The sequence below is a fragment of the Coturnix japonica genome, chromosome 5 (assembly GCF_054131305.1).
Source record: "Coturnix japonica strain WE chromosome 5, WE-NBRP24, whole genome shotgun sequence".
NCBI classification, from domain to species: Eukaryota; Metazoa; Chordata; class Aves; order Galliformes; family Phasianidae; genus Coturnix; species Coturnix japonica.
In genome coordinates, this window is record NC_140667.1 from 51426828 (window position 1) to 51451114 (window position 24287).

General features: G+C 45.5%; 1 protein-coding gene across 8 annotated transcripts in view; it reads right to left on the minus strand.

The window, feature by feature from the left end:
- Positions 1–24287, minus strand: part of SYT16 (synaptotagmin 16) — a 160929-nt gene that overhangs the window by 129456 nt on the left and 7186 nt on the right. Inside the window, exon 1 of one of the 8 annotated variants that reach the window (XM_085549568.1) lies at positions 18175–18335. The exons of 6 other annotated variants lie outside the window; for them this stretch is intronic. The gene's annotated coding sequence lies outside the window, so the exon portion shown is untranslated. Of the gene's footprint in view, positions 1–3919; positions 4059–18174; positions 18336–24287 lie in introns of those variants that run through there. One more of the 8 variants, XM_032445136.2, reaches the window with a different exon arrangement.

Here is a 24287-nt window from a genome sequence, read left to right on the forward strand (position 1 = left end):
TTGTTGGCTCAACAAAAACAGGGATCAGCTGCAGCAAACCCCGAGCTGGAGTCCAGGTGGAAATATTCATTTTGCATCTGGGAGACAGAGGAATGGGGAGAGTAGGAAGGAGAATGGAGGATTTCTGTTTGTGCTTCTCTCTTGCTTGGGGAGAAAAAGAATAAGTTGTTTCCACTTAGAACTGAAGTGCTCTCACCGCTTCAGAGAGGAATCTAATTGGGATCTTTAGGTTGTCATGCACTTGTTTTTCTCACCCACACAACCTTGTTCTTAGTTCCACTGGTGACCCAAGGCAGAATGACTCACCACAGTAAAAGGCCGGACAACAGCTTTCTGTTTTTTTTTCCCCCCTTCAAAGACCTAAATAAGCCCAACTCCATCAACTGACCAAGGACGATGCAGATGTAAACCTCTCACTGAAGCCTGTGAGTTGCCTTGGCAACCCGTCTGATCTCCATTGCTCCAGGGACTGGAATTGTTCTGCCAACAGAAGATTTCAGCTAATCAAACCAAATCTCTTCATACTTACACAATTTCCCATCTGCAGAGAGCGGGCCGTGTGCCCACAGAAAGCAGAGCACCCTCCCATCACCACTCTGGACCTCCCTGTTAGCTCCTGGTAGGCCACGGACACCTCCCAATTGCTGCTGAAGGGGATGAGAGAACAGCAAGAGGGCACAATATGTTGGATACCTGCATGGCAGTTTCAGACCTGCACACAGCATATGCCTGGAGGGAGCCTCCTGGGAAGCCACGAGGAGACCATCTGCTCACCAAGAGCAGATCATAGACAGCAGGACCCTAACAAGGCCCATGACTTCTCTGCGGTTCAATACTCCCTTGAAAGGAAGATAATATTCAAAGATAGGTAACACTCACCCCCAACAAGCCTGGAGCCACTTGTTGCAAGTGTGGCCTTCTCAATCCAGCTCACCTCCTTTTTCAGCTCCCTTTAAACAACATCCAGGCAACATCAGTGGCAGCAATCTGCTGGCCAGAAAGAAAAGTGGGACAGGCACGGACCACCAGCTCTTGACCTTCCTAGACCAGGAGCTGGCATCAAACTGCAGTGCCGAACATCTGCACTATTACAAAACATCTAATTGGAAATGCTATAAGGGCAGCTTTGGTGCCTAATTTTGCCTTGAAAGCACAACCAATAATTGATTTTTTAATTTTTTTTTAAAGTAAAAACAAGACTCTCTACTACTCACCTAAATGCATCCGTCTCATGCATTTAAGCCCAGCCACAAAGGCAGACAGTTAGTCTGGCATTTAGGACAACCAAAGGGCCATGAAAGAGAGGCACAAATGCACACAGGAGGGAATTTCTCACAGTCACTCAGCTGCTGAAACTAGAAAGTTTACTTGGTAGTGAAGAGACTCACGTCTGTGAAAACCCACCGATCACCATCTAACAACCCTCAGCCCTACGTCACCCTAACATGGCTCCATCACCATTCCACACAATTGCAAAAGTGAAATTCGAGAGTTCAAACAGCACAGACAACCCTGGCACTCAGGCTCTCCTCCTCTGAGGCCATTCTACACTGCCTTGCAGAAGACCCACCACTCCTGGATACTCCTACACTGAGATCTGTCCCATACACATTGCTTGCAGCCAGTCTGACTCACTGTGTTGCTCCAACTGGTGTGAGGGACCCTTAGGTATTATTTTGGCCCATCTCCATGTGCATCCTGCACAGCCACTTACTGAGCTGAGGCAGGAGCTGCTGAGGAACAGCATGGAAGAATTGTTGGTATTTAAAGGGAGCTACGAACAGGAATAATGCTGCCCATACAGGGTGTGGTTTCAAAGAAAGATTTTATTGTGGAAGATTTCTAGGCTTCTAGTATTGACCAAGTGACCTACACCCTGGGAAAACATGTTTTAACAATAACAAAAGCCATTAGAACAAATGCCTGGAGAAAAATGCCAGTGGTTTCATGAACTTAACAAAGTTAAGAGCTCAGAAAGTACTGCCACCTACTACCACACCACTGTGAAATTTTCTCTGTACACATTAGTATAAAAAACTAATTAACTCATTACTAGGGCTGAAAGGAGAAGGGCATGAACTGATTCAGCTAACCACAAGCTCTGTGATAAAGGAGTGGAAATCAGGTTTAACAGGCATAATGAGGTGGGAATCAGCCTCACCCCCCCTGTATTCTTCTTCTATCATATCTTCCAACTATTACAGGCACTTCTCAGCTTGGCAATACTGAATCAGACTCAGACCCCAGGACTTATACTCAACATATGTCTCTGGAATAGGACATGGAAATCACTGACCTAATAGGGAGCGGGAGTGATCTCAGAGAAAACAAATGCTGACGACACTCAGAAGGCACCCTATTCCTTCATCTAAGTAAATTAGGAATGTGTCAAACAGTACTGGACCTTTGGGGAACACCGCTAGCTACAGGCCTCCAACTAGGCTCTGTGCCATGCATTACATCCCTCTGGTATCTGCTGTTCAGCTGGCTCTCAACCCATCTCACCATCCACTCCTGCAGCCCACACTTCCTGAGCCTGTCTATAAGGATAACATGGGATATAGTGTCAAAAGCTTTGCTGAAGCCAATGTAGACAACATCCACTGCTCAAACATCACCTGTCCAGACAGCGGTGACATCATGGAAGGCAACCATATTCATTAAGCATGATTCCCTTCAATGAATCCATGCTGAGTCCTCCTAATCATCTTCTTGACTTCCATATGATTAGAGATGGCCTTCAGGATGAGCTGTTCCATCACCTTTTCAGGGACTGAGGTGAGGCTGACTGGCCTTCAGTTCCTCAGATCTTCTTTCTTCATTGAATCACAGAATCCTTAAGGCTGGAAGGAATCTCCAAAGACCATCTAGTCCAACTTCCCTGCAATAAACAGGGACAACCACAGCTTTGCCCCGGGCCTGATCCAGCCTTGTCTTGAAAGCCTCCAGGGATGGGGCACCAATCACATCACTGTGCAACCTGTTCCAGTGCCTCACCACCCTCAATGTAGAAGATTTTTTCCTTCTATCTATATAATCTTGCCACTTTTGAAGACTGAAGCAATATTTGCTTTCTTCCAGTCCTCCAGCACCTCTCAGTTACCACAACCTTTCAAAAACAATCAAGATTGGCCTAGCAAGATGCCCATCAGTTCCCATTCTCAAGGCTAGAATGGAGAGCTATGCCACTTGAGAGTCAGATGGACAGTAAGAAGGGGGGAGGCAGAGGTGACTGTTAACCAAAATAGATGCAATGGAGATTAACTAAAATAGATTCCACATATTTTGCTGGCTTTTGCAGTTCTGATACTTCAGCCCACGTGAACAACCATCCCTGCACACATTCTGCAGAACAGTTGACATAGTGGACCCCAAGAATAAAGCGCAGCATGACTCCTTACATGTATTCAGACACATGCAGCCAATGCCTGCTCACTATTTCATATCAGATCTCTTCAGCTATATTCCCCCACAGCCACCATGCTACATTTAGACCCTTTTCTTAACCTACCCCAGCCACAAGCATCTGCAAGTATCGACGGCTTCCCTTGCAGAGGGATCAGATGCACCCTTTGCTTAACATGAATGTAAATTCTCTGTGCTCACATTACTCATTATGGGCCTATAATTATGGTCTGACTACTGTTCTACAGTAAAATCTTAAGTGCCAGCTGGAAACAGCACAAAATCAAAGCAGAAAACAGAAGAAAAAGCTAACTCCTATTTCATTATTTGCAATTTCCAAGACCTCTGTATTACCACTTTAAGAAAACCCAAGCAGCATGCAAATCCCCAGCAACAAGAATTGCCGTAACTCGGGATTTACCTTTAAAACTGTAATTGACGCAGAAGCAACAAAACAGGAAAGCCATCTTCCCACCAAGAAATAGCCACAAATCATTCAGAACCCTGGGCTTACCTAATTGTCCTTACACAAAGCAGCAAAACGAGTCAAGCCGGCAGTGAAAACTCCCAAGAATCCTCTTCTCACAAAGAATACAACTTCAAAGCTTTCTTCCTGAGACAGGTTGCTGCATCCTCCCAACCTGTGGTGTTCACACAAGGAGGGCAAAGCGGAACAGAAGCACAGCCCTGAGTTTCAGGGACTGGAGCGGTGCTCTTTCTCTGTTATGTACTTGTTGACTTAATGACCCAAGGAACGAGGAAGGCTGGTTGGTAAACATGTGACAGCCACCAAAGGAATGTTAGCCTGAGAAACAAGAGATAAAACAGCCTCTACCACTTAACAGGGTGTTTTTTAGAACTACCTTACATGTGGCTTTCCTGACCATTCTGCAGCTTAGGAGTGCTTTATCTGAAGAAAAAAGAGCCCTTCAGTTATCATGAATTTGAAACTGTCAGTAATTATTCCCTCCTGTACAGGTACACATTCATTTTGCTGCTTAAATTCAAGCTCCAGAGATAAATACTTGGGATTCTTTTAACCTTTAAGGTACATTAAAGTAAGCTCCGTGATACTTGGTGTGAGATCACATCCTGTTCTCACTATCCACAAATCTTCTGCTTTGAACATGGATTTTGGATGTAGATTCAATTCCCTGAAGAAGAGTTGCATCATTCAGGCCAAATCCATCCCTAATGTCTCTGCTGAAGTTCACCCTGCAGAGAAATCAAAGCTATTCTCAGCTTCTTTCTTTGCTCTCCCACATTAATTTCTTACTCTAAACTTTACTCCTGAGTACATCTTTTATAACATTACAATGGAAAAGTAACGCAGAAATACCGCTACAATAATGGTAGGAGAACAAAGCTCCCATCCTTGTCTACTCAACACTTCCCTTTCTCCTCCCACTTCATTCTTTTTCCCCCAAACAATTGTGCTGGGAGAGCTTCAGCAGAACCAACACTCAAACCCCTCTTCAAACGGACCCAGTTTTTATTAGTATTTGTCAACCACCAGCTAAACTGCAGCAATATTCCTTTCATACCCCGCTAAATGTCAAGTGGTTATTTTTAAAACCCGGGCGGTGCGTGTCTCAAAAACCTTCACACCATTATTTCACAGACCGAGCATCCTCTGGCCAGGAATCGCAGGCAGCCTGTTTCCCTGGCGACACAGATCGCTTCCAGTGTAATGGCAGCTCCACACAGCCGCCTCCTTCAAAGCCCCACCAACCCTCTGCTGCCCTTGTAGCTCTGAAACGAGCCCCTCTCAACCCACTTCCTGCTTCTCCTTATTACAGGAGCAGGCTTACATCAATCCAATGTGTCTCTCACTGGGGCGAGAGCTCAGCCAGAACTCGTGAAACAATTATCATTGAACGCAGCATTTGCTAGAGGTGAACTGGGCTGACTATAATTGATATGCAGCGGAAGGAGGATTGCAGTATATCCACACACAGACAGTACGCTTTCATTTTGGCCCCTACAGAAAACCTTCCTCAAAGTCTGTAAAAATGCAAACCTCCTGCATCCCAGGCTCAAAGCAATCCTGCTTTTCTCCCTCTGGTCCAAACCTCATGCAAAAGAAACATGAGACAAAGGGAATTGATGAAACAGCCAGGACTCTGAGAGTGCACCAGGACACAGGGAGTCAGCGGGCCCCATAACTAGAAACCCACATGGAATGGACTGTGTGTCAGTGCCCTGCTCAGTTCTCTTACACAGGTGTGAACACAGCAAATTCTGATCAAGTGGCACAGCACAAAGCACAGCCTCCTATACCCAAAACCACACCTGAAAACTATTTGAAATGAGATCGTAAATCATTAACCACAAACAAAACAATTAGTTTCACCTATGTCAACAAAAAGTATCAATAAAATCCATGTGCCTGCTAAGCCCACGTAGAGAAATGTGACCTGGTTTGCCAAAGTCTGCCAAGAAATTGTGCCCTTTCAGGTTTGTTACATCAGCTGTAATTTGACTAAGCATTTTCCCTGCAGTTATTCCATGTGCTGTCCAATGGCCAGGCCCAATACAATTCTGAGTACCCACCATTTTTTATGTGGATTTGAGCAGTCCAGCTCACAGATATTTGCTGCAGTTTCATAGAATCACTGAGTTGGAAGGGTCCCTTCAAGGCCATCTGGTCCAATTCCCTTGCAATGAGCAGGGACACCCACAGCTCCATCAGGTGCTCAGAGCCCCATCCAGCCTGACCTTGGGTGTCTGCAGTGACAGGGCATCTACCACCTCTCTGGGCAACCTGTGCCAGTGCCTCACTAGAGCCAATGGTCTCTGTCCTTCAAACACTGAGTCAGCACATGGGCTCTGACCAAAACAACACAACAGAGTGGTTGAGACAAACAGATCAGGAATATAGGCTGTAACAACCAGCGTACCATGGGAAGTGATACCAAAGGCAGAGGAGAAAACGGCTGCACAATCTCAACAAGAATGAAGATGGACAAGATAGGACGAAATAATCCAGGGAGGGGAAGAAAAAACAAGCCAACAACAACACGTGCGCTGATTGGGAATACTGCTAAAGAATAAAGATGTATGCAGAGTGGCTTTAACTAATTCAAACACTTGCCATGTACAAACACCACAATCTAATCTCAGTAACACCAATAAGCAGCCATATCAGACTGAAGGAAAGGGACCAGCTGCTCGTGATGCACAGTAAAACAATTTAGAGATGCATGAGTAAATGCAGACGGCCATTAAGGAGCCAAAACCACCAGAAATGTTATCACAAAGCCTTCACAGCACTTGACATACACAAGCACTGTCAGCTTCCCATGCTCAGTGCACGTCGATGACAGCCAGGGACCTGTCAGGAGCACCATAAGCAGAAGGGAGGGTGCTAGGGACATGCCCAGCCCCAGACAGGCTCCGAAACAAGGATCTGTCTTCTTCCTGTTGACTGGAGAGGGGAAAAATGGAACCCTTCAGCAGCAGGTGTCTGCGGTCCTAAAAATCTTTCAGTGTCTCTGAAGAGAAATTTAAAAGGAGTAAGGAAATACTTTGATCCCAGTATTAACAGGGAATCCACTTTGAATGGGTCAGCTCTGGTTCCAGGTGCTTCTGTGTAACTCCACTTCAATGTAATACAGTTATCTACCAGCATCAAAAAGAAAATTAAACAGTGAAAAGACAGCTGGCAGACTAACAGCACAGGTAAAACGTGCAGAGGACATTCTCCTATCAATAACACAGCTGCAAGGGTAGCCCAGCTCAGAACATGACTGGAGGGCAAAAAATGAACATGCTTTCAGTGACAGTTTTAGGCCACAGGAAGGACACCAAAAGTCATTAAGAGAAAACCAAGGAAAGCGGGAAGCTTCTACAACACAGGCACCAAGGACTATAAAGCACACAGCAGAGGAGAACGTGACTGGGCTCCACTTGTCCAGCAGTCACTGGAAGCAATGAATAAACTCATGGAGGTCCTCCACAGTTCAGGGCAGTAAGAAGGCGAACCAGAGGAAAGAGAAAAATGAAGACGTTTGAATAAAACTACCTTTAAACCTTAAATAACACTTCTATAACACTTCTACACTCTGGTACTCGGTTTTCAAGGGATTTACATTTAGATAGATATGACAGATTTGAGCTAAATGTTAACAGCGTGGAAAACTATTGAGTGCAATTACTTAAAGCATCTACAGAACTTAGTATTTAAATAACCACTTTGGTTAGCTAAGCAAAGTAACTTTCATTACGTTTCAGAGCTTATAATAATTAAAGTTTACAGTAAATCCACAGAATTCAATAGAATTAGCTGGCTATAAATCTTGAAGCGTGAAACTGGTAAGTGAAGGTAGTGTGCGATTCTCAGCCTTTCTGCAAGGTGCCAGCCATTGAGAAAGCTGATTAGTCAGTCTGTGATTAATTGCCTGCTGTGTATGAGCCAGGGTCAATCTACTCAATTAGGTGAAGGTCTGGTGGAGATCAGAGATGTAAATCAAAACCTACTCCAAGAGCTTCAGCACAAGATGAGGACACAGTCCCTCCTCACCAGGACCCCTCTTTCTGCTCCTTCTGAGCTTGCTTTCTTGTGACACCCCCAGACCTCACAAGGCCATGAAGGGGACTCCCTACAAATCCCTCTGCTGCTACCCTGCAGATCTCTGTCAGACCCCAAAGAGCAAACTGCCTTTCCTTTATTTCAGAGGGTGGTGATGTGCTGGCACTGCTGCCCTGAGCTGTGGGTGCTCCATCCCTGCAGGTGCCCAAGGCCACAGATGGGGCCCTGGGCAGCCTGAACTGGCGGGGAGCAGCCAGCCTAAGGAAGGGTGTTGGAAGTAGATGATCTTTAAGGTCTCTTCCAACCTAAACCATTTATGAGCCTTTGCAAATCAGTCCAGCCCTGTGCCAGGAATCCTTCCAGTTCTGCTGGAGGTGAGGGGATAAAAGCACATGCAGTACTCAAGCTAAACTCTGGGCTTATACAACAGTGTAGCAACACAGGTTTGTTTATAAGTGGATTTCAGCTGCAATATTCCATATTCCTATCACTTGGAAAAGCATTTATCTGAAAACAACACGTAAATATAAGAACTTTAAGATGCTTGGAAAGAATGGGCAGCTTCCACTGTCACTCCCCAGCTTTACCTTAAGAATTGCTCCTGATCTGTAAACCACGGAGGCAGCAGGGAAGGTTCAGAGGCAGAAAAAACCCAAAGGACACCGAAAATCCCCAAACATGGAGAGCAGAGGGGCAGCACAGCAAACAAGACCAGTAGGGAAGCGGTGTGATGGGATAAAAAAGGAACAGATAAGCAAAAGCAACCAGTTTGGGATACTGGCTTCAGGGATAAGGGAGACAGGTTTGCAAACAGCAAGCAACAGCAACCTGAAACCACAGTTAAAACATGCAGATGGGGAAAATATCATGACAGGGTGATGTAAACACCATTTAGATATTGGAAATAATGAGTTAAAAACTTGTGTCAGAGAAGCAGCCAGTCTTCAGATGCATAAAGGAAGGCAATTCTTCAGCAGCCCTGCAGAAGAGAAAAAGCCCACAGAAATGAAAGCCTTAATCTTTGAAAAAGAACTGCATAAAAACCAGTGTAGCAGTAAAAGGAAATAGCTGAAAAGCTGGAAGCACTTCCAAGAAAGCACGTACAGGTATTACAGGAAAGCAGCAGGCCACCTGTATCACCAAGTGAAAACACTCCAAATGAACAGCAACAACAAAAGCTGAATTTCACTTTGTTGATGGGGTTACACGGCGGATTAAGATGACTGAGGACAGCAAAGAATAAAGGAGAAAAACTGTCCTTCAGAACTTGAATATCACGTTCAAAGGAGGAAAGTAAAAATAAAAGACCGGGAACTTCTAGCAAGTTAAATGTAGAATCATAAGAGGGCAGAGCAAGAAACAACTGTGGTAAGCAACTTCCTGACGGCATAAAAATTTAATTACAATTCCTTTTCAAGTGCTGCAGAAATAGGACGCCTTCCAGAGAGCTGCTGGGGTCAAAGATGATGAAGGTGCACCAGGAACACTCATGACGACAGGCCTAGAGCAAGGAAGCTGAATGTTGCATCAGTGTTACCTGCATAGAACCTGAAGGACCCAATTCAGCTATTTTCACTCAGAAAAGGGATCTCAATGACTCTCCGAATAATTCTTTGAAAATAGATCGGTGCCTCAGTAACAAGGCAAATAAAGCAATGTGAAAAGCAGTGAGTGAGTGTACAAAAGCAGTGCTGCTGCTACAAACCCATGCTGCACGTCTTACTTCTCAATGCAAAGTAGAAAATCCAAAAAGGTTTTAACCCAGCTATGCTAAAGCAGCGAGGAGAAGCAGGGGTGTGCAATAGCTTCTGCTCAAGACTTTGTCAGATGGAGAAAGAGATGCCAATGGAATCAGGGTAATAAAAAAATCACAGCCAAGCTTCTGGTACTGCCTTGACTGGTTTAACTTTCAAAAACACTTTTAATTTTGAAGTTAATCTGAGCACACACGATTGGCAGCTACAGCAGAAGTTGGGAAATAAACCCTTGGTTTGCAGCTTTCACTCAGTCAATCAAACAAACAAACTGCTCCAGTAGCTTCACCTGTCAGATGCACCTTCCTGATCACTTGCTTTAAGTTGGCGGGCAGTAGACCCTGCAGAACTGGAACATGAAAGCTGGTTCGTGCTGCTGATCACCTGGCAACTAACAGCACAGCATGTCGGCCCCACGCTGTGTACACACCTGTAACTACGAGTTGCTGGGTCCTGCAGCTCAACTGCACAGAAGCATTGGGAACACTGCGTAACCCAAACACTCACCTAGACTAAGGCAAGGCATTCACTAGAGCCTTATCCACGCTCATTTTACTAAGGGGCTTTTAATTCATGCCAAGCAGTGCAGGGAAAGGTTGCTGCTCTCTAATAAGCCCTCTACCAGGCTGCAATCTCCTCCAGCCCCAGCACAAAGCACAGTGATCTGCAGTTTGCTTGGTTGGGCCACGTTATTCCAGCAGTGATCCAACAGTATCCTGTTCCAGTTTCGGTTGCACACATCAATGTCTGTGCACATCACCACGGAGGCTGAGAGCTTCTCAGGGGGCTCTGCAGCTTCACTAAGGGCTCTGGGAACCACAGCCCCACTCTGCCCCACAGGCTCTTTTTGCCCTGACAAGGATGGAACTGAGAGGAACCTCAGTACATCTGAGGCAGAAAACAGCCCAGAATGAACTCCAGTCATACTCCACGCACTCGAATAACTGCTCAAATACAGCTGGTAAGCCAGTCTCCTTTCAGGGCTTAGATTCACGTTCTTCCTTTCCTTTCCTATCCTCTCTTTTATTAACATAGCACATCTCTGGCATCTCTTTAACTTAATGCTCCATTTGTTGGCTGGCTGACAGGTCTCCAAAAAGCACGTCTTTCTCCTGCCAGCACAATTTTGTTTCATCTAGTTACTTAAGTGATACACCTTCTCCATACTCCTTCTCCCCCTCCTTTTCTGTAAGAAAAGGAAAGAAGTTTGAAAAAAGGAATGACAGCGAGCTGGTTTTTTTAACCTAAACAGGAGCAATTTGCATACAAATCAGATTTTTCAGGTGCCACGGAAGATGTGGGTGCTCTGACAAGCTGGAGGAAGGCAGGGTGAGTTTGACACAAACACTGCCAAGTGATGAACTTGCAATTTACAGCTCTTCCCTGGGGCAGAGCGTCTTGGAGAGAGTCTGTTCTACACTGCATTTATTTTCAGTCTCACTGACACTGTAAGACAAAGACCCTGTTTTTTTCTTTTATTTACACTCCCCCTCCAAACCCCTTGCATGCAAGTCCTACAAATGTAGTCGATATGAGCAGGAGCAGCAGGATGTAAACCCAGGTGGGAAGTGGCTTCCTTAGCAAACCTGATGACAAAATGAGTTACTCAATCAATAAAGTAGCACCACACCATAGTGGAAGAGAGCCCTACGATGCACTAAGCAGCACACAACATTCTTACCGATGCATGTGGGGAGCCAGCAGGGCACACCAAAGTGCTGGAGCAGCTCAGGAAGCAGCAGCAGCAGCCTGACAGTGGCACTTCAGCTCGAGCTGCTGTGATCTTTTGGGAACTAAGTGCTCCTAGCCCTTAGTTAGGGGTGCCACAGCCCTGCACGCTCAGAGCCCTCGCACAGTACCACAAAGAGGCAAGGGAGCCATTGAGACCAAGCTGGACTAGGTGATCTTTGGTTGGGTTAGACAGATGATCTCACTGGTCTTTTCCAATTGGAGCAGAAATCCTGCCTTTGTCTTCCCATGGCTTCTGCAAAACAGAACGTCCTACCAGAGGAGAGTCTTCAGCAGCTGAGGTAGCAAATGAGCTCCAGCTGCTGTTTACTAACACAGCCGTGCACCTGAGCCAGCACTGAGCACAAGTTTCACAAGTACTCACTTCTCTGCTTTCTCCTCCAGCCCTCCCAGCAGGCTGAGATAATTTACCACAACTGTTCTTACAAAAGCGTTACACCCTTTCTAAAATAAAACAGGGCTACGCGACAGATCTAAACCAGCAAATGCATCAGAGCAATTAGCAGTTCTGCTGCTTTTATGGCTCTGATTGGAATTCTGAGCTAAGGCGAAAAACAAGCTCCCCAAGAGGAGAGTGGTGGCTCTGCATACGGGCTCCATCTGCTGGCACGCTGCTCCCCGGCTCCATTTAACATATAGTAAACTGAAACAAAACCTACACAGCCATCAATTACATTTTTCCTGCTCGCAGCCTACGAATTTCAATAAATACGCCATCTGTTCATCTTCTGTGTGGGAAGTTCAGTCATCTTCTTGGCAGCAATATTATTCTAGAGCAATTACCTGTGTCTTTATCACCTATCATTGTGCTTCATCATCTTTTCATCATGTGTAAAAACCAACCACTTTATTACTACAATTTCTGTAGGCAGCCCGGTCCTGTTAGTTACCATGGAGATGATCTGTCAAAAGAAGTCTACATTTTAAGAAGTAAAAGCTGAGAAAAGGAGGAGGAGAGAAACACAAAGAGCCGGGAATGAACTTGTTTCTCAAGTCAGAGTTTAAGCACAAAAGGCACAGCTCAGGCAGCAACACAGAGATGCCACCAACAAGCTGCCAGGGGATCCATCAGGCTGCCAATACAGAGGATGAGTCGGTGACTCACCGGCATCACAGCACGCTCAGAGGTCAGCGGTGCGGCTCTAATCCCTCGGCTGAGCCCCATGATCTGCTCTTAGGAAGGACAGTTTCTTATTACTATAAATCAAAAGATGAACCAGGGGGAGGGAGGGCAGGCAGCAGCAATCTCTCCTCCCTGGTGGTCACGAGCAAGACAGTAAATTTTCCATCAGCCACATGGTAGTTTTACATCCCTTCCCGCAAACAGCTTCACACTCATCTCTTTCTTCCCCAGCTTCTCCCTATTAAGGCTCCGCTTTCTCTCACCCCTCCCACGGATTCCTGTCCAGCTTCTCTGCTCCTTTCCTCAACCTGCATGCACACTGCTCTCCTCTTTCTGTAAAACAAGCACATTTACAAGTGTTTCACCTGTATCTTTCCAAATTCCATACAATCCTAAAGCAGCTTTCAGTACCAACTATTTATAGGTACCGCTCCCCACTCACCCACATACACCCCCTGACTTCGCATCATAAAATCCTCTTTTCAGATTTCTCCTCCAGCCTTCCAGCTCCCATCCTTCCAAGCTATAATTGCACTCATGTTACTGCAGGGGAAATATTAGCAAGGTACAAAGGACTTGCTGATGCTCTGTATTTCTAGGATGCGTCATTAGCAGCCTTCAGCTGAAACACATCAGGCTGCAAGCTGCTTTGGTTCAATTCAGCCTTATCTCTCTGGAATAAATAAGCAATCTCAGAGCTATCTGATTTGTTTAATATCAAGTACACACGCGCTGAGTTTTAATGAGGTGGGCTGTCATTCTGAATCGCTGCAGTGCAGGAGGTGACCACTGATGAGAAGGAAAATTAATTCTCCATCTTCACTACTATCTTCCAAGGCTGAATTATTCCAACCTCACAGATAATAGAAAGATTGTTAGGGAGGGAAAAAGCGTTTTCCAAAAGTTTACTTTAAGAGGTGCAGGCCCTGGGTTTCCTCTCTTCCTCCCCAGATGCCTCATGCAGCCACACTGTGCCATCAACTCCCATATGGTGATTTACCTTCTACAAGACAGGCCCTAGGAGTCTCTTCACTGCTCTTCTGTGGGGTTGGATGCTGCACAGATCGGATGGAGATGGAGACATGCCCAAGCTAAGAGCTGCTTTCCAGCATCATGGGCCAACCGAAGCCACCACTTGGTAGGTAGGCATGCTGTAGGAATTTCTGCTTCTACTAATCTTTTTTCTTCCAGCCAAGCATTCCAGGCAGGCAGGGTCTGCAAGGAGAGCTGCCCCAATAGGGAATAATGCCAGCCCTGCACAGACTGTGCCTGGACCAGGACAACCCACACACCTCATTGCTGGTGGATGGGACTGGACAGCAAAGTTCTTACTCATCACTTCCACTTCCCCAAACTCCCAGCAGCTTTGAAAAATTGCTGTTTCTGCTTATTCTTTGGTTTGAGCAGATGTTCCCAATCACTGCTGTGCATTCACACTACGATCCTCATTCTCTCAGGCTCTTACAAGGGCACGCAGGAGGGGGAGAAGGGGATGCACCACAGGGTTTGTGGTTGTCCTAGCGTGGCAGAAGGAGAGAACAGCAGGTGGTGATAGCCAGGCAGCAAAAAAAAAAGCATGGCCTTCTTCCCAGAGCATCCTGCTGCAGCTCTGCAGTCAGGCCTGTGCTCCTGCTGAGCACCTGGAGGGCAGGCTGGGACAACTCCACTCATCCATGTGAAGTGACACCAGCAATGCTGACCTTGTGGTGGGTGAGCCAGCAGCAACCACATGGCTGGGCCACCTAGACTGCTTTAAACCACCACACATTCATTCTACCCAGCATCTCCCCGCAACAAACCACAAACTGGGGCAATGGGAGAGGCACAGGAAGAGGAGATGTGCTAAGAAGAAAGACCTATTTAATCACATAACAAAAAGCATGATTGACTCTTCGTTCAGATCTTTACCCCTAAAAACCAAACAAAGGACAGTCTTGCATCCCTCATGGCTTTGCAGGTATAAGCAAATCAGCACATCTAACCAGTCATCCAGAAACCAGGTTGGTTTCCCATCAAGAATCCAGTGCACGCAGCCCTTGGTGAGAAACATGCAGCACTGAGCAGGCAGCCTTCCTGCTCACTGACAGACCTGCTTCATTCATCTGGAGCTCTGCGACAACCGCATCTGTATGCATTAATAAAGCCCATTTTGGCACACTGAGACTTGCTTTGCATTATCACTTTCACAGACGTCAACCATGACTGGGACACCACAGCGCGAGGTGCTATGCAGCCACACTATGAAAGAGCAGGCACAGCAGGGAAGGGGTGGAATACAGATCATGCATCACTTTGCTGGCAAGGAGAGAAAACAGGACCTAATCCTCGAAACACCCATCTGAAGGATTAGGTTAATGAGGAGGTATCATTAACACCTTTCACTCTTTCCTTTAAACTCTGTAGTACTCATAGTGCACACACAAAGCAATCCGTGTTTCAATAATGAAAGCACTGTTAATTATTTCAGTTCACAGCACTCTCCTCTGTTTAGCAGTAGCCTTTTGGTTTTGCAATATCCCAATAATAAGAGTCCCTGTGGCCTCATCCTGGGCAGAGCTCCCTGGTAGTGCTGGGCAATGCACAGTCAGCACACACAGCTCTGCACAGCTGGGCTAAAGCAGTGGAAGGGACAGACGGAGCTTCCCCTGAGCTTCTGGGGGAAGAAAGGTGGAAAGACCTCAGCAAATCACACCCCCAGCTGTTCTCATGTCATCTGGGGAATGCATGTGCTTTTTCGTTTTGCCATATGTATTACTGACTTATTGGCTGCTCCAAAGGCTTTTTATAGCTTTTCCATTAAACAGCAATTAAAGCAAGCAGCCAAAGTCAAATTTGACCCGTGCATTGATGAGACACAAAGTCTTGAGTGAACAGTTTTTCTTTCCCCCATATAGATTGAGGAAAGACAGAGAGAGACAGCAGATCTATGCCACCTTTTTCTTGTATCTGCAGGCAGCAGCACACTAATTCTTGAAAGAACCATGGAAAAACTACTTCAGGTAATTGCCCAGCCTTGCTACTTACAGATGTCTGATGAACAGAGTAAAGCCTTCTGGGCCATTTGCTCATGTGGATGAGCTTTAGGAACATCCCACATTCTACGCCCCTCACATAGAATGCAGCATCTGACTTTCAGCAAAACAGACCAGCAATCCACTGGCAGGTGCTGCTACATGGACTCTTGCTCCTCTAACAATGCAATCTAGGATCCTTCATCCCTACAGTGACATTCTCCTTCTGGTTTAAAACCTAAACTCAAGTTGAGATCCTCAGAAAAGAAGCTGCAATAAGCCCAGAGTTCCTCCTTTATCCCCTTCAAGGAACAGCTACTAATGGCAGCTGCTGTCAGCAAGGAAAGGCAGCATTTTCCTGCTTGACACAAAAACAAAACACAGATAGTTGCAACACAAGCCACTACTGCATTCCCATTCTCCAGCCTCTCATTCTGCAGCCCTGAAGGAATCAAATTCTCATATGAATTAATCTTGCCAACAAATCATTTTCAGGATAGACACAGAAAAGTCTGTAAGCTTCTCTGCAATGAAACCCTCTCACCTGTGAAGAGTCTTCTATAACTACAGAGTACCTACAGCCAAGAGATGTCAGCTCCATCTGCACCTGGCACTGCTGAGTTGCACATCCCTCCTCTTGCCTTTACACTGCATATCCCACGTGACAGGAGATGTTTGTGTTTGGTAGAATGGAGCTGTGATCATCCTTGCATGAAGCATGAGAAGCAACCCCTCCTCTTGTACTTCTCAGGACTTCTCTATACTCCTCCTAGTGTATGGGAGCACACTGGGGATAAAGAAAGGAGCAATGTAAACACCCACTGAAAGAATAATATAACGAAAGGTGAAGAAATATCTCAGTGCACAAGGAGAGGGCAAAGAAAGGATCAATTTAGGCTGAAAAGGGAGGGAAACGTTCAAATATTACTACGTATAGAAACAGAATGATATGATCTCAATGTTTTCTAGATACGATGCACAGGAAGATCTGTTAGGAGTGATTTAGATAAGCTCATCTATACACAGAGCAAGGGAATGGACCTGTGGTCCTTCCACCATTACTCTCTACAATTATCTCTGCTCCTAAAATGCCATTGTTCAAGACACCCTCTTGCTGATCAGTACACAAAGCCAGTCAGAATAGCGTCTGGTGCCCATTTCATTCAAGCTAAAGTTTCCTCATAAAACAGCCTCCCATCAGCCTCAGGTTCTAAACAGCCAAATAACAAGAACTACAACAACAACAAAACAGTTACAAACCAACCACAGCCAAACATCAAAAGAGAGAGTAAATCTGCTAAAGGAAAGTCAGTATTAAAACCCATTAGGTGGAAAAAGACAGACTCTATTAAATTTATTGCTTGATTTCAGGACTTGGGAAGAGCCTCTTCATTTCCTGTACCTCCTGAGTATTTACTATGTCTCCTATGAGCTAAGTCTTCCAGAGTCATTTTAATGTCATGTTCTAAGCACTTCTGCATTGTAAATCATCGATTTTTATCTCCTTCTCCCAATCAATACGAAGATATTTATGCTGAACACATAAAAGCTCTTGACACTATAGAAAAAACAATTACACCCTGCAAGACGTTTGCTTTTGGTCGTTGACATCATGGAATTATCCATTACACTTTGCACATGCCTGCCATTTACAGGAAAGCAGAGTGACCTTGCCAGCCCGCAGTTCACATCTGTGCAGCTCGGGGAAGGAAAGCAGCTGATAACCATCTCTGCTTGAGGACTGCAAATCATGGAAGCTGGGAGAAGCCATGTGAGCAGAAGCAGCTCTCTTGTCTGCCTTGCTCCTGTGTTCCTCGCAGACGTTCCTTGCTGTCACAGACAGGATGCTGGCTAGACACATCTTTCTTCCAACCACGACAGTTATGCTGCCCTTCACAGCCCTGGGGCAGACCAGAAAACTTCATTTCCTCTCGTTGCCTGCCAGCACTCCAAGGACTTTGCCAGCTTGGCCCTTCTGCCTCTTACCACCCCTACCCAGGAGGTGCGCAAAGATTATATTTAAACCACAAGGCAAAGATGCTGAAGCACCTGCAAGCTCCTGCTGTACTAACCAAATAGAGCACACCAAGATCCCATGTGGCTTGGCCATCCCTCTCTTGATTAACGCTGCACCCTTCCCGGATGCAGGCAGAGCACTGGGCACAAAAGCACAGCACACCTGAATGGTTCCAACACCTCATGTCACTGCTGAGAGGGTCATGAGAAGTGGCAGACACCAGCCCTTGTATCTTGGCAAAGCTGCAACAGACTTGTCAAGTCTGAGCAGCTTATGTTCATGACTCACCCACCAGTCCCTGTCTTGCACTTTCCTCTTCCAGCAGCAGAAATTCACACCTTTCTAGCAAAGCACTCACCGTCTGCGCTCCCTGGAAAGGACCCACTGCCAAAGGGCCCTGGGAGGTGCAGTCTCCCCAGCCCCATAAAGGACTCACTCAGCACCACACCATGTGGCAGCACCAGAGGAACAAGCACGTTGAACAGCAACACACAGCAGAGTGGTGCACCTTCTCCAGCACTGCTCACCCACTTTGCCATTTCACTCAGGAGATGGTCCACATTTCCTGTGAGGTTATCACATACCTGCAAGCCCAGCAGTGAGGACAGCCTTCACTAACAGCTAAACACAACCACATTTCATTTTAAAACCTCAGTCAGATCTTCCAGGGTAGCAGAGTAATTCCAGCAAAGCTGGGGAGCTGTGATGATTGCATCAGCTCTACCTCAATAAGCCAGGAACACACCTATAAAGGGAGAATTAAAAGCCCAATGGTCATCATTCAAGAGCAAGAATTATGAATGCAGTAATACCAGTATATAAGCTTTAGGGCCCAGAGTCATCCTGTTTAATTCCCTACTGACCCAGCTGACAGAGGTATCTGTCATTAGGAGGACAGTTAACTTCTCTCTGTAGCTGGTAAATGGAAGTTCTAGGCACAGCATAGGAAATCTACACATTCACAGCCTGCTTATACTGAATCCTCTGCTGTTTTTGAACTATTACAGGGAGGTTTTTTGTGTGTGTCAGGGTTTCTTTTTTTAATCTTTTGTTATCAAAACAGTCCAAGTTCAGTGCCTAGTGGCAGATCTGCCCCCATTAATGAAGGACCAAATCACCTGGAGGAAAACAGCAAGAAAAGAGCTTAAAAACCTCCCAGCCTTGCTTGGACTCTCAAATTGCAGGGGAAAAAAAATATATTGATTTTTTTCTTCTGTTCTACCTCGGCTGCTGAACAGCTGGAGCACCAGCAGTCCAAGGAACAGAGTGAGAATGCCAAGCAGACAATGAGGGCAGCAGCAGGAGCAGGGAAGGGGCCTCTCACTTTACAAGGGCTGGCAGAGATGCACAGAGAAGAAATGCTAAAGGCAAGAACTCACAGCGTATCAGCACAACAGCAGTAAGGCCTTCTGCAATATCTCCTCTTCAAAAGCCAAAGCAGCCCTGAATCACAACAGTACACAATTAAGCTGATTGTTTCTTTAATTTAAATCTATTAAGATAGCACATGCAGATCAGTTTTAAGCGGCAGAGAAATAACAACCTCCATTCACAAGGAAAGTGCGTACACGGAGTTTTATCATCATTCTGTTAATCCACTTTAAAGTCACACCTTAACTAATTAGAAAACAGTGAAATTAATTGGCACAAACATAAATTAACTGTCATTTCTACATAACACCTATGCAACACAACGCTCAGCAGTCAACAGGATTCAGAAAGACTTACTGATAAGTAACATACTTAAGAACAAGTGTTTGAAAAGCAGGGCTGTCCAACAGACAGTATCCATTCACTTGGCCAGCTGAACACACCAACACCACTGCTAGCCCTGAAAAAATGCCCTACAGATCCCAGGGTGCAATGGACCTGGCTGATTTACCTGCTGTGCCCCTACAGAGCTCCATGATGCTGCAGCTGGGCTGCTCCAAGTAACATCTATGACAGCTCACAGAACCACTGCACAGTCTAGGTTGGAAGGGACCTTAAATCTCATTCATTTCCAAGACCTGCCATGGGCAGGGACAACCTGCACCAGAACAGGCTGCCCAGAGCTCCATCCAACACAGCCCTGAGCAAAGTCAGGGATGGTTGAAACCAGAGAATGTTCTGTCTTATTTTTCAGCTCGGTAATTTAAAGCCCTGTGTCTGTTATCTCCTGTTTATCCTTACCTATCAATTCTAATTTGCTCGGGCTGACAAGGTGCATCCTAGTTAGAAAACAAACAGATTATTTCAAAAGTATCAAAGAGAAGTGAAAACACTTTGCCCAGGGATGCTCACTTTGTAATTGACATAACACACAAGGCAGTAGCTGTAGGTAATGTCATTAATGGAATGCCCCTAAACAGAAACGATGCACATCAAAGGAGAGTCGTCTGTTCTGTAATGCGGAGTTCACTCAGAGATTCTTGCATGCACCCAGAGCAACTGTTTGGGATGATCCTCTTCTTCTGTGCACCTGTGTGAGCAATGTGCAGGTGCTGCCCAAGGTAGGGGCAGCCCCATGGCACCGCTGGGAGGATGCGAGCACAGCAGCGAGCCTTGCTGATGCTGTACAACAGCAGGTGGTACCGCGTGCACCTCTTCTCTGCTATCAGGGAAAGAGGGTCACGTATGCCAAGCATGCCCTCCATCCTTCTAGATAATTATCTGCACGCGCACACACACACTTCCAAAAAGAACTGCAGGCACCCAAGTGTGGCTCCTGCACTAGCTCACAACAAGCAAATGCCCAGAGGACAACCAGCTCCGCAGCCTTCCTGCACTGCCAGGCCTGGGCTTTGGTTCACTCTGCAGAGACACAAAAGGCCATAAAGCAAAAGCCCGTGTTAAATGCTCATTGGGTAATTCAGCCAGCTGAACTGAGCAGAAAGGAGCTACCGACCCCTTCTGACAGCTAAAGCAGCCTTGAGCTTGTAGCTCAATATCCTTAAGAGCAGCAGCTTGCCAACCTGAATCACCACCTTATCATTTTGAAAGCAGCCTCATAAGGTTATCTGCAGACGTGTGGATGGCACATTTGAGTTCCCATCCAAATTTAATTCAAAACCATCCAGAACAGGGAAGTTTCTTTTCAAGCTGTGTTTCGCTGACATGATGATTTATTGATTTTTCTCTACACAAGGAAAGCACATAGCACCTCCAGTCATAAAGATATGCTGCTGGAGGTGGAGGAAAGCGATGTGGGAACAAATAGCTCAGATGTGGATGCACAGGAATGCTGAGGTTAGGCTGGTTGCTTGCTTAAATCCTGCATGAGTATCCTACAAGTGATTAAAAGCTTTTAAAAATGAGCACAGCCAGTGTAACGTCTGGAGTTCTCTGACAAAGAACAGGTCTTCTTTGCACAAAACTATTCAGCAGCCAAAACCTTCTCTAAAATAAAGCCTAAACTACTGCCAAATATTTTAAGCAATCATCATAATGAGTAAGATTGGTATTAAAGAAACAAACATACTAGAGCTCCTCATATTACAAGGATACTGCACTGCCCTCTAGAGTCTCCATCACTTCATCATCCCAGAATCCAAATGCAGAGATTCTTATAAAGTTAGCTCTAAAGACATCATATAAAGCAGAGCTAGTAATTAAAATGAGAGTTCAACCCTTTGAGTGGTTCTCTGCAGTGCTTGGACAACACGTGCTTTCCTGGCCTCTCTGCAGACAGGTGCATCAATAAGATAAGGCTTAGCACCTTAAGAAGGACTTTCAATATCACTGTCTTTCTGTCCTGCAAAAATAAAGATGCTAACAAAGATGAAAGTAAATATTGTACTTTTTAATCCCTTGGTCCCTTCCCAAAAGCCACAACTAGTCCTGTGAACTGTATCGCAGGATGGAGGATCTAACTGGCTCCTTCTAACACAGGCAATTGCTGCACTCAGATCTGCTGCATTCAACCTCAGTGCTGGGCTACAGAGAGATGGATGCTGCTCCTATTAATGGGAGCACAGTGGGCTGCATTTTGTGTGTTCTGTTTCCAGACACAGCGGATAGGGGCACAGGGCAACCGTCAGAGCATGACCATAAACCAAAATCAGGAGGAGGACAGAGCTGCCCAGCAGACATTATGAACCCTTACTTTCCAGCACACGCAATAAAAGAGGCAAGTAGTCGGTATTTCAAGGTTGTTTCCTGCAATGTCTTTCCAAACACCAGACTCTGCTATATCCTATCCTATGAGGCACGAATTTGCATGGAAAATATGGCTTATCAATCTCACATCATGGCTTAATGAAAGCACCTCGCTTGACAACTAGGACTCCCTGGGGGATCCTCAGACTTTGGTATAAAAGATGATAGAAAAGATAACTGGGCTGCTACAAGGTACATCATCACAGATATCACAAACACAAACTCTCCTCCAAGCTGGGTCCCTGTGACAGCTGTTATCACTCTGGATTTGGATACAAACTCAGACAGAAACGGGAAATAAATCTCTGTTCAGTGATGATGAATGGAGGAGAGTGGACATCCCAGTACTTTCAATGCTTCCCAGTCCTCCTGAAAGCCATGTGCTCTTCTGGTTTACCTGTCTTCACATGCACCCTGGTGCTGTTGGAGTTTTGTTACAGAAAGAAATTAGATTCCCCCTGCTAATTCAGTAGTGCCCCCTCAGTGTTTCATACTCCTGAGATACTGTTACCTCCACCCAAAACAAAGTTAGAAAGCTTTTAAGTTGGCCACACAAACACCACATTGAATCTCATTCAATTAACCTAATCAAGTGTTACTCTAATGAAAACATACATTTCTGTTCTGTCAGTTTCCAACTCAACCACAAGTCATTCAATGTTAAAGAAGAAAAAAACAAAAAAAAAAAACCAAAAAACCAACCATTAAAAACCATCCATCCTCCTTCAATAGAGAAGCTATTTTTACCTACATGATGAGCCCGAGTAATTATAAAAGAAGTGGGGTGGATGTCAAAAGAAAATGAAGAGAGGGCAAGGCAGCTGCTACCTTGTGATTATCACGGCACAAACCTTTTACTAACCATGTGGTTTTGCCTTACACTCCTCACCCTGCTATGCAGCACATAACCTGCTGCCAGCCCATTAGCTGAAGCTGTACAGTGTATGCCACAAGGGTTACAGCACAGCCAAGAGATTTGGTGAGTGAATCTTTACATACTATAACTGAATGCCAACTATATGCCAAAGTTAAAGGTCTTAGGAACAGATTATGTTCTGAAGGAAACAAGTAAGTGCTGAATTCAAAACTGAAGCTCCCAAGGGAGCTGACATTTCCTGCCATACAATTCCCCACTAACCCACCTGCTCACAGAAACCATGACAGCATCAACCAAATCAGAACTCCTCATACTCAGTCCTTCCCACAACACAGAACTCAAGCACCTGCCAATGCTTCTTAAAGAGCTGCTCCACTTAACAGACCTAAGAGAGAAATGCCAAAGGAGCAAGACTCCATGGCACAACAGTGAAAGTGTTGTCTGGCTCAAGGCAGTCCTGACTTCTTGTTCAACATTCCAGTGACTCCGGGCAAGCAAAGGCTGCTAAGCAACACCATATGCAGAAGTATTCCTTCTCCCTGTCTCTCCTTTCCCTGGTCTAAATGGGAACAAAACACAAATCGAGGTGAGAGCAGAAGCTGCGACTGCATTCCACTGCCAGGAAGGAAGCAGAAGTTCATAGAGTAAGGAACTGAACTGGGAAGAGGCAAGAGAGCAATAGGAAACCAAATGAGGAGAAGAGAAGCATCTCTGGAGGCTTGTCCCCATGTCTTTAGCCAGGTAAATACATGATGATACATCCTGCATACTTCTTGCTGTGGAGCCTCAGAGCTCATGGATAGTCAAAAAGGTGAGAGTCTGCCAGAATTGGGGCAAAAATGAGAGCATAGTTGGATACAACATTTTTATTGGTTCTGAAGAGTCACTGGATAACAAAAGAGAGGGTAAAGAAATATCCATCGTGGGACAGGCAGCGGTTCAGTCCCCCCTACCTGTGTCTGAAAAGAACTTTTAGGCTCATTTTGTACAGTTACCTAAGAATGAAGAAGTAAAATACCCACAATATAGAATAAGTATTCATTCTTGTCAGAAACTCACCCAAATCTCCCAAGGTCCAGATTTGCTATAGCTCTGATAGATGCCAAAATACTTCAGCTAGGGCTTGTCATCAAAAGACACCTCCCTCCAACAGAAATCCTGCACTACCATCTCCCAGATCAACCTGAGCAGTGGCTTTGCTAATGCATGGGTATATCTCAGCTTCATGCTGCCAGACAATCTCACCTATCAGCATTATGGTTTGCCCTATGCTTGGGGACGCAGAGCATCATGACATGACTGTGCATCCTCCAATATAATCCTCAGAAACTGGGATATTTATTTTCTGTAACCAAAATATTAAATGACAATTACACAGTTTGGAAATGCATGTAAAGGATATAATAGAAAACCACACTTTGTAACCACAAATATATTACTCCTGCTCCAAGAAAGTCTTTCTTCTTTCATCCAGATCAGATGATCTATGGTGCAGCCTGCAGGTGAGACGCTCACCCTGTTCCCCCTGAAGATCCTTGCTGTCAGAAGTCACTGTCTTTTCCTCTCCAAAGATCTCTGTTCAGCTCAGTGCCTATCTTCCCTCCTCCACACTTCTTCCAATGCTTTTCTCAAGTTTATGACCTCAGGACTTCAGAAACTACACTGCAATACTCTTCCCAAAGG